Here is a 9,832-nt window from a genome sequence, read left to right as displayed (position 1 = left end):
TTGTATTTTTTTTCTTCCCCTTTTTTTTTTTTTTGTTTTTAAAAGATTCTGGCGAAGGCTTGTGTTCCCTAATCAAGATTGGGTGAGGGCTGCAACACCCAAATCAGGCAAAGAATCACCCTTGATCAGTGGAGGAAAATAAGAGAAAAAGCAAAAAAAGTAGAAAAATTAAAAAAAAAATTAAAAATTACAATAATTATTCACATCAACGCTAGTGATACTACATAGGATGACTAACATCTATGTTAGTAATTTTCAATCAAAATTAACCGAATGAACTTTATTGGTAAATTATCAAAATGTTTAAGACTAAATTGACTAAATTTAAATATTCAAAACTAAATAAACACAAGTACAATAAGTTTAAGACTATATTAAAGTTTTTTTATTAACCTCTAGACTTGATCATGAGTTCGTGACGAGTGCACTAGTCCACCATCGCCAGCCCACCAGTCATGCATGGTCTAATGTGGTAATAGAGCTCCAAGTAATGGCTTGGAGCTGATTATCTTTAGCTACTTGGAGCGGACATACTCTCTTAGGGAACACTTGGGATATACAGAGAAAATTCCACAGTTATTAACGAATTTTTGAACCATCGTAATGATGGTGGTTAGAGGAGCAATGGTGGCTCGAGTTGCAAGGATGAGGAAGGGTTTGCGAATCATGGCGGTCCGCCCTGATGCTGTTGGCGCTTTACGATCGGCTAATTTCAGTTTGGCTCACTAACCTTCGGGTGCACATATCTCCTTTGTCCAAACATCAGAATGGCACGATTCTCCTAGCAATAGCAAACCCTACATTTTCTTTCTTCTCCTCATTTCATCCTTATAAATCAATTGCAACTTATTTGTCTCTTTGAATCTGATCAAAGCGATTCTTGATCATTCAAAAAGCTCATTGTCTCTATTATGAAATCATTGGGAAGCGAAAACTAATAGTAATAGTTTTTAAGTGAGTACGTGAGATTGAAGAGTCTTATGAAGGAAAGGAAAAGAGCTAAACTTGTGGGTCGACCCTTTGGATTGGAGGTCCCCCTTCCTATTTATAGGCGTGAGATACCGACCTAGACATGGTCAGAGATTTTTTTAAAGCTCTTAGCCTCAGCTAGACCGGTCGGGTGGACTTTTCTGCATAAATTTAGTGGACTCCGGTCAATTCTTTTGCCCAAGTACCAGATATTGTTGTAAGATTTTTCTTGAACTTCTCTAGCTAGATTCTACAAATTGGATCAGTAATTTAACACAAATATTTGCATCTAGCCAAAAAAACTTCGAAGCTTCTAATAACAAAAAAAATCAGACAATTTGGATTTAAAGACTCGATATCTAACAATCCGATCGCTGGGTATTGAAAGATTGGGTATCGATATTGACAAATTCCATTTAGTTATGGTGTCCGATCGAATCATTATAAGTATGAATTAACCCATTTTATGATAATGCCGTGTATTGCTGATGTGATAACGACAGGGCAAATGAATGACATCACCATCACCCACACGGGCCACAATCGTCAAAGAGAATTCTGCATATGATCATATTCAATGCTGGAAAATCCAAGACACGCTGATTATAGGCTTAAAGGGAATGGTATAGAAACGATCTTTAATGCAAACATTAGGGTCAACCTAAACTTTCCCCAATTTTTGTACCAAAGAAAAGGTTGGTAGAATAGATTTAGATTACAGTACGATTCATACAGGAGATAACTCTGTTAATTTGATTCGTGTGAAGTCAATTTCGCTAAAGAGCACAATATATATTTTCAACATGACAATGCAATAAATCCATAATTCGGAGGACTAACCTAAGATGTCACGCCATGTAAAAAGACGTATCGGGGATGTGATCGGATTTTAACTTGCAAAGAGGAGTGAGTTTACGTGTTTAAGCATCTGAGACTCAAATGAACATGAACGGTGCTATAGATCCACCTGACACCTCGACCCTGATGTCGAGCGAATCAGGAGGAAAAGGCTAGTGGCCCAGGCTGAACGACTTGATGTGGTCCTTGAGTGACCTCTTGTGCTTGAAGCCAGAGCCGTAGACATAGAGCCAGCGCTTGCCGCAATTCTTCTCGTGGGTCCCCTATTCACCCTCGACGGCAAGGAACTTGCCGCAGTTGCGGCATGCGAAGGGCGTCGACCCGTGCTTCTGCTTGTAGTGAGTCTGTAGGGTCCGGAAGTCCTTGAGTGGCTTGGCCCTCGGATGGTCTATGTGGTTCCGGCACCCCTCAGCGCGGTAGTAGCACGGTATCCCCAGCATGGCCCGCGGCTGCATGCCCTTGAGAGAATCTGGCCCTCGGCAGTACTGTGAACCGTAGCCCCACATGTGCATCTACAACTCGCATTCATGCGGAGAAGTAACACATGACTTTTGTATGATTGTCATGTTTGTGGGAATTTTATTGTCAATGTCATTCTAACTAGATATAAATATATAGTTATATCACGATCAACTCAGAGTAAACTAGCTTTCATGCATAAGCTAGGAGAAGATAACGCAACAACTCAATGAACGGGCTCGAGTTCTAGCCTCATGTCAACTAAGGGTGCGCTGATAACATTTCTACTTCTCTATTTCTCTGTTTCTCTGTTTCCCGAAACAGGTTTGAAATAAAAATCCGTTTGGAAACGTAATTTGATTTTTCTATTTCTGAAACAGATTTTTGTTCCAGAAATAGATTTGAAGAAGAAAACATAAGATAAAATTTTTAATTTTTCAATTTCTGACCAGAAATCATTTTATGTTCCATAAATTTTGTCATGCGCATCCTAAAAATGTGCAGTGCATCGAATTTGTCGATCAGTTCACCAACATTTGATCTCAAACACACATTGCGATTAGTTTTCATCATAGATGCGTGTTACTACATGATGTTTAGCTAACCAATGGTCCAAAAATATGTCCACCAATCGCATCTCAGCTTCTTCTCACCTGAAGATTTCTGTAGCGGTTGAACGTTTTGAAGCAAACATGGCATGACAAATGGGTGAATCCAATGAGGATTTGTTCCGAAGTAGGGATCCAATATCTTTCCACGCTCGCACTTCGGCTCGTAATCTCTTAGGGAGAACCCGCCGATCCGCTTGAATAATTAGGGAGGCCGAGTTGGAGCGCCACGGTAATGTCATCCCCAGCTTCTCTACACGGAATAGCGTTAGGGCTAGCGTCTTTAGGGTTCTCATGCAAAGCCATGGCCATGAAGCTCAGCAAAGGCAGTGGCTCGAAGGGAATTCCCCTGCCATTGTTCAGGGGAACGTCAACATTTTCACACTTCTCAACCTAATGGCAAGTACTTGAGGAGGCCATAATAGGAGAGCTGCATGAACTATAATCCGAAGCTCCTCCATCATGCGACAATATGCACAAAAAAGACCCCAAAGAGAAAAAGAGGTGAAATTCCTGGACTGGGAAATCGTCAAGAGGGTAATTTCTTGAACGCGGAACGGTGGCTGGCATTGAAGAATATAAATAGGCAGATTGGGCCTGCAGCAATTCAAATTCGAGTTGACAGTAAATATTCCTCTTTAGATTATGCAGCAGTCTGATAGCTTTCAACCATTTCTGTCAAAATTTGAGTTGGAATTTTAATAGGAAAAATTTTAATTTAACAAGAAGTATGTATATTAAAATTCAACTATTATAATATTTTATTAATTTCAGTTATTTATTATTCGAAAAAAAAAATAACATTTATACCATGGATATTAAAAATATTATTCAATTTATTCAATCTATATTTTATCTAAATTATATCCCTTTTTATATCCGATTTTATCTTATTTTGGAATAAAATTTAAGTTATGTCACTTTTATATCTAATCTTATCTTATTTTGGAACAATGGCGAACCTGTTCAGGGATAGGTTACGGCGCTGGCGCGGCCAGCACGCCGACTAATGTGGCGTCGGCTTGCAGGGGGAGCTTCAGGAAGGGACTTGGGTTAAGCTGCTTCCCGCGCTGTTTGACAAGACGATGTTGCAGTGTTCTATAGTCCTGTGACATGTGAGAGACCCGCTTGAGCTTACACATGGCTTCCTGCTATATAGATGCCTGCTTTGTACATAATGATGTCATAAAACGATTACTTGATATGATTTGGGTATATTCGGTTTTCGCCATTATTATGATGGGTATTTTTATTATTGCTATAATTTGCCACTTCACTATAAGATCACTTGGCGGTGAATTTTGACGATGCCTTCTAATGGCAGGAGTCTCCGTGTACTGTTTCTTTCAAGTTTCAAGTGACAGGTTCCCATCTTGGAAATAAATTGACACCAGAAAATCCATGTTAGATATAACCAATTTTTTTGCAACATTTTCAAAAAAAAAGAAAAGTACTCGCCAATATTTAAATTGTTGTTCTGATCTCAGAAAATTGTGAAAAAAAATCAATTGCAAATTTTACGTGACAATATTGGAGCATTGTAAACAATTCGAGAGTTTTGACTTTCGCCAGGAAAAAAAAAAAAAAAAACAGTGCATGAGTAGAGAGATTTAGCTTAAGTAAAACAGTAAAAAGTAAGGGTGTGTTTGTTTTGGGAAAAATATATTTGGGGAATTGATTTTTCAGACCTCGTGGAAAATAGCTAGTCAACTAAAAATACTTTCTGATTAATGAAAGTATTCGCGTATACATTTAAAATAGTGAATTGCTAAATTTGAAGAGGTGAAAACACTTTTCGAAATTGCTCATCTCGAATTTTTAATTTTAATTTTATATTTTTATTATTTTCCTTCATTTTCTTTTTATTTCTTCCTTAGCCAGTCGTCAAGTCTCGGCGACGACCAACGATCAAGCATAAACACGGCTCAACGAGGCTCAACCTCATCAAATCTTGGTGAGTCAAGCTTGCCCGAGGCCAACATCAAGCAAGCCTTGAGCTTGCCTATGGCCGTTGCCAACCAATCACAGCAGAGGAACGAGGAAAAAGGAAAGGAAAGAAAGGGGAAAATTAAAATTAAAAAATGAAAAAAATTAATTTAAAAAAAAATTAAAAGTTCAAAATTTAAAAAAAATGAAAAAAATATTTAAAAATTCGATTTTTTTTTTTTTAAGATAAAAGCATGAGATTGAAATCATTTTCAAATAAGATACAAACATAAAAAAAAAATGTTTTCCATCATTTATCGCCAAATAAATGAAAACTAACCATGGTCCTGAAAAATGTTTTTCATTGAATTTTCCGTGAAACGGATACATCCTTAAAAGCCATTTCAAATAGAGACTGAATTTATTGAAACATTTTATCACGAAATTTGCGTTGTTTTCTTTAAGTTCTCAATTTTGTAATTTGTGTCGTATATCGTCAAACTTGTAGAAATTTTCCAATAAAGTTTCAATTAAGTTCCCTGGGCTCTCGTTCCGACAAATTGAAAATGACAAATCCGTCGATGTCCGCCTAGTACTAAACCCAAAGGTCGGTTCCACCATGAGCAATCAATTGAGCAAAAGTATGGATGATGTGCGGTTTCCGCCGACCAAACTTCGTGTGCGATAATCCCGACTAAAATTGAGCAGAATATTTGATAACTTCTCGGGCTTGCGGTCAACGTCGATAGACATGTCGAGATAGGGTGCGTGAAACCTATGAAAGTGGGAAATTGTACGAAACCCAATTTGGATTTGGATCGGACATGGGCCGTCATAACCGTTGTTTGGAATATGTTTCGGGAACGGTCTCTTTTGGTTATCTATCTTTGTTTCTAATTGGACTAGACCCAGGGGTTAACAAAGATCCCATTCGAACCGAACCGAACCGAAAATTTCGGCTTTTCCAAGTCAGGTCTTTGTGCAGGTAATAGATAAGAAAAATTGGGGTGCCTTGACAGTTGGATAACCCGGACAAACCGAAAAATGACAGAAACTAAACAAACTCGCAAATAAGAGCCCAGTTCGTTCGGGGGAGGGAGAATACGAATGGATGATGCACAGTGGGAAGCCATTCCGGAGAGCGAGAGCTGCTAAGAGAGGAGGTGTTGAGCTAGACAATATTTAAAAAGTCCCGAAAAACATATACAGTTTAGTTAAATACTTTTGTCGTAACTTATTGCAAAGTAGCTTAGAAAGTTAAAACGATTAAAAAGAGAGAGAGAGAGAGAGAGGAAAAACAAAGGGAGCTATTGCTTATTGTCTTCTAAGGCTATGGCGAGGGCTCCGAGGGTTGCCACCAACCCGGGCAAGGGCTCCGAGTTTTCTTGACTTAGGTGAAGTGACAGCGAAATAGCCTCAAGTGGTGACGCTTGACATAGATACAAAGATGCTCGATGCCTTGCATACATCTGCAATGCTCGGCCATCAACCTCGGTAGCTCTTGGTAACCCTCGACTCACCAGATCTTGCTTGAGCCGCGATCCTCTAGGTCTCGCCTAATAATCGAGAGGGCAACGTTAGAGAAGATGAACTAGGCAAGGACGCAAGTGCGGCTGCCCTTATTGGAGAGCTGGACAAAGACCTTCGATGAGTGACTTCCAGTGAAGAATTAAGCATAACTGCTTAGGACTTCAACGGTTGGAGAAAATGAATAGTCGAGCACAAGATTAGAATATGAAAATATTAGTGAGGGCAATTTCAAAAATAAAATAAAATAAGGTTCATTAATCATGGAAGTTGCCATCCAAAAATGCTGAAAGCAATGTTGATATTTCCCCAAAGTGGTCCCAAAAAAAAAAATTATATGACAACCTGACATTTTTCCAATGGACTTTGAAGATTCAAAGTCGAAAGCTAAACAAGCATCATTTCAAATTTAGTCCTTATCACAGTCCACGGAAATTGATTTTTTTTTTTCCAAAAAGCCCAATAGCACTATAATCAAGAGGATCTCCTTCATCATATGGCTTTCCCAAGGATCAGACAGCCCAACAAGATATGCATCCTTCATCTTATATTACAAACCAAACGACTTGGTCTGCATTTTAGGACATCTTTAGTTCTAGGATCTTGCCTTTCCTTTGTCTTTTTTTTTTTTTGGGGGGGAGGGGGGCATTTTTATTTTCCATTACACAATTAGTGCACATATCTTTTAAGGATATAAAATGTTAATTTGTGAAAGTTTTGTATCTGATGTCCTTTTGCTATCAATTTTAAAAAATACAAATATTAGAAAAATGCAAAAAATACTCATTGATTTGTTAATTTAATCTAATGCACCGAGAACAAAATTATGAATGTTTTGAAAAGGATAAATACCAATATAACGAGTTGATGATGGATTAAAAAATAAGCAATATGATGTGGCTTGTAATAGTCTGATATAGCTCGTTAATACTGGTAATCACATGACTTACAAGTTTTGTATGATAATTAGAAAATCAATTAGAAGATTAGAGGATTTTCACAAAATGAAAAAAATGGAAAATCTCAAATAAAGACCCAAAGTGAGCATATTTTCTCAAATAAGAACCCGAAGTGATTGTTGTCACAAATAAAAACCCGAAGTGGTTAACAAGTCTCAAATAAGGACCTGAACTTGCCGGCAGGCCAAAATGCTCACTAGTCGGCAAGCATGTAACATTTTTTATGGTCAAAATATGGGCAATTTTGTCCAAAAAAAATATAGATAGAAATTAACAAACCCTAAAAAAAACCCCTCAAACCCTTCACCTTCTTTTGACCTAAAAAAAACTCTTCACGTTCTCACATTTTTCTTGTTCTACTCTTCATCTTCTCCGTTCTTTGTCCTCTCTCGCTTGGAGAACTGAAATTTTATGTTAATGGAACACAAATTGAGAGAGAGACAGAGAATGAGGGAGGAAGGGAGTACCTTTGGAACTCAGGGAACCAAGGATCTTGCTCCATTAACAGAGAATTTGGGTTCTCCAAACGAGAGGGGACAAAGAACGTAAAAGATGAAGAGCAAAAGAAGAAGAACGTGAAGAGTTTGGGGGTTTTGTTATGAGGTTTGTTAATTTTTATCTATATTTTTTAAAGAAAAAATTGCCCATATTCCAGCCACCAGAAATGTTGCACGCTCGCCGGCCGGTAAACATTTTGGCCGGCCGGCGGGTTCAGGTCCTTATTTGAGACTTGTTAGTCATTCCAGGTTCTTTTTTGGAATAATGGTCACTTCGGATCCTTATTTGAAAAAGTATGCTCACTTTAAGTCTTTATTTGAAATTTTTCCTAAAAATAAAATATATTTAGAAGGATACCGATGGAACTCCCAAGTCCCTGCTTCAAGTTTGAAGTCGTTGCCATCCTTGTACCTTCATCCATCATCATCTTTCCATACTGTCAATCATTTCATCAACTAACACATCTTCCAAATGTGTCGTCTAGATTCCTCCGTGTGGAAACTCGATTTTGGTCATGCCAGGAACATCGCTTGACGTACTTCTCACGACGAGATGTCATCTTTAAGCCCATCACGACCGTGCATTTCAAGAATTTCTGTTTGATGCTTAAATTCGTTGTCCTCAAACGACCACTTTCGATCAATAGATACACAACATTTGCAAATCCATTTATCAGGTAAACAAATGTGCCATTGGGATTCCTTGGTGTCGAAAGTGAAAATTTTGATTGTGCCATCATGATCATACTTTCTCATGATAAAATGCCCATTTAAGCCAACTGAAATCGCGTGTCACAAGAATTCATGCTTGATGCCTAAAATTGTCCTTAAATGAGTTAATTTGAATTTCAATCAATATATTCGGATCCATCCCAAGAAACAAAAGTAGGTAAACAAATAAAACACAACCGTAATGGAAATCCCAATTGGGATAACTGCAATGATCCAAGAGATTCCTTCCCACAAACATTCTAATTCAGCCTCTCGGTCAACATGGCTAAAATATATATCACTTATAAGGGCATAGCGAACAGTCTGAACCTTATACCTTATCTTAGGGTAATCACAAGAGAGAAATAGCTCAAGCCCTAGTACGAGTCAACTTAGGTAACTAATTGAACCCATTTTCTCCATATATCAAACTTTTGTTGCATGCATGTCCCAACAACAATGGATCCTTATACATTCTTGGGTACAAAACTCAAACTTGTCTATTCAAAGATGAGTCAAACCCGCGATGTGAGAGAATTTTCATCTTCATTTTAAAGATTGATGGAAGACTTTCCATGACTTTAGATGAAGAATGAAAACTCTTCCTACAACATGGTATTGGTACTGGGGAAAAGTACCAAAAAAGTCATAAACATTTTATATTGGTACCAATTTAGTTTTAAACTTTTCAATTTGACCGATTTAGTCCTAAACATTTTCATATTGGTCCCAATTCAATCCATCTAACTAATTTAAACCGGAAATTATTGACATGGCCACCGGTGGTCTTATGCGGCACCACATGGACAAATTTTATAATTTTTGATATTTTTCAGATTTTTTAAATTATTATTATTATTTTTTCTCTTTTCTTGTTTTTTTTTTTTCCTTTTTCCTTTCTCCTTACCCCATGGCCAATAAGATTGCCAGTTGACCATTGCCGGCCACAAGTTGGTTGGAGCGAGGGCCAACACACCTTCACCAGCCGCAAGCGAGGGTGTCGGCCCCCACCCAAATTCAGGCGAGGGCCAAAACCCTTGCCCATTGGCCAACAAGGGCCTCTGTGCCCTCGTTAGCCACAAGCGAGGGCGTAGCGGCCCTCGCCCAAATCTAGGTGAAGGCACGATGCCCTCACCCACCACAAGTGAGGGCATCGAGCCCTTGTCCAAATCTAGGTGAGGGCCATGACGGCCTCGCCTAAGGCGTTGCAACTCTCACCCGCCATAAGCATGGGCCTTCACGCCCTCGCCTATGGCTAACAAGGGTGCAGAGGCCCTTGCCCTTGGCCGATGAGGGCCATTGCGCCCTCATCGACCAA

General features: G+C 38.6%; 1 pseudogene; it reads right to left on the bottom strand.

The window, feature by feature from the left end:
- Positions 1-1,904: 1,904 nt before the first annotated feature.
- Positions 1,905-4,036, bottom strand: LOC104451196 (annotated as a pseudogene).
- Between the last annotated feature and the right edge of the window lie 5,796 nt (positions 4,037-9,832).

Source organism: Eucalyptus grandis, chromosome 3 (assembly GCF_016545825.1).
Source record: "Eucalyptus grandis isolate ANBG69807.140 chromosome 3, ASM1654582v1, whole genome shotgun sequence".
NCBI lineage: Eukaryota > Viridiplantae > Streptophyta > Magnoliopsida > Myrtales > Myrtaceae > Eucalyptus > Eucalyptus grandis.
The sequence above is the reverse complement of the archived record's forward strand: the minus strand, read 5'-3'. Positions and strand labels throughout refer to the sequence as shown.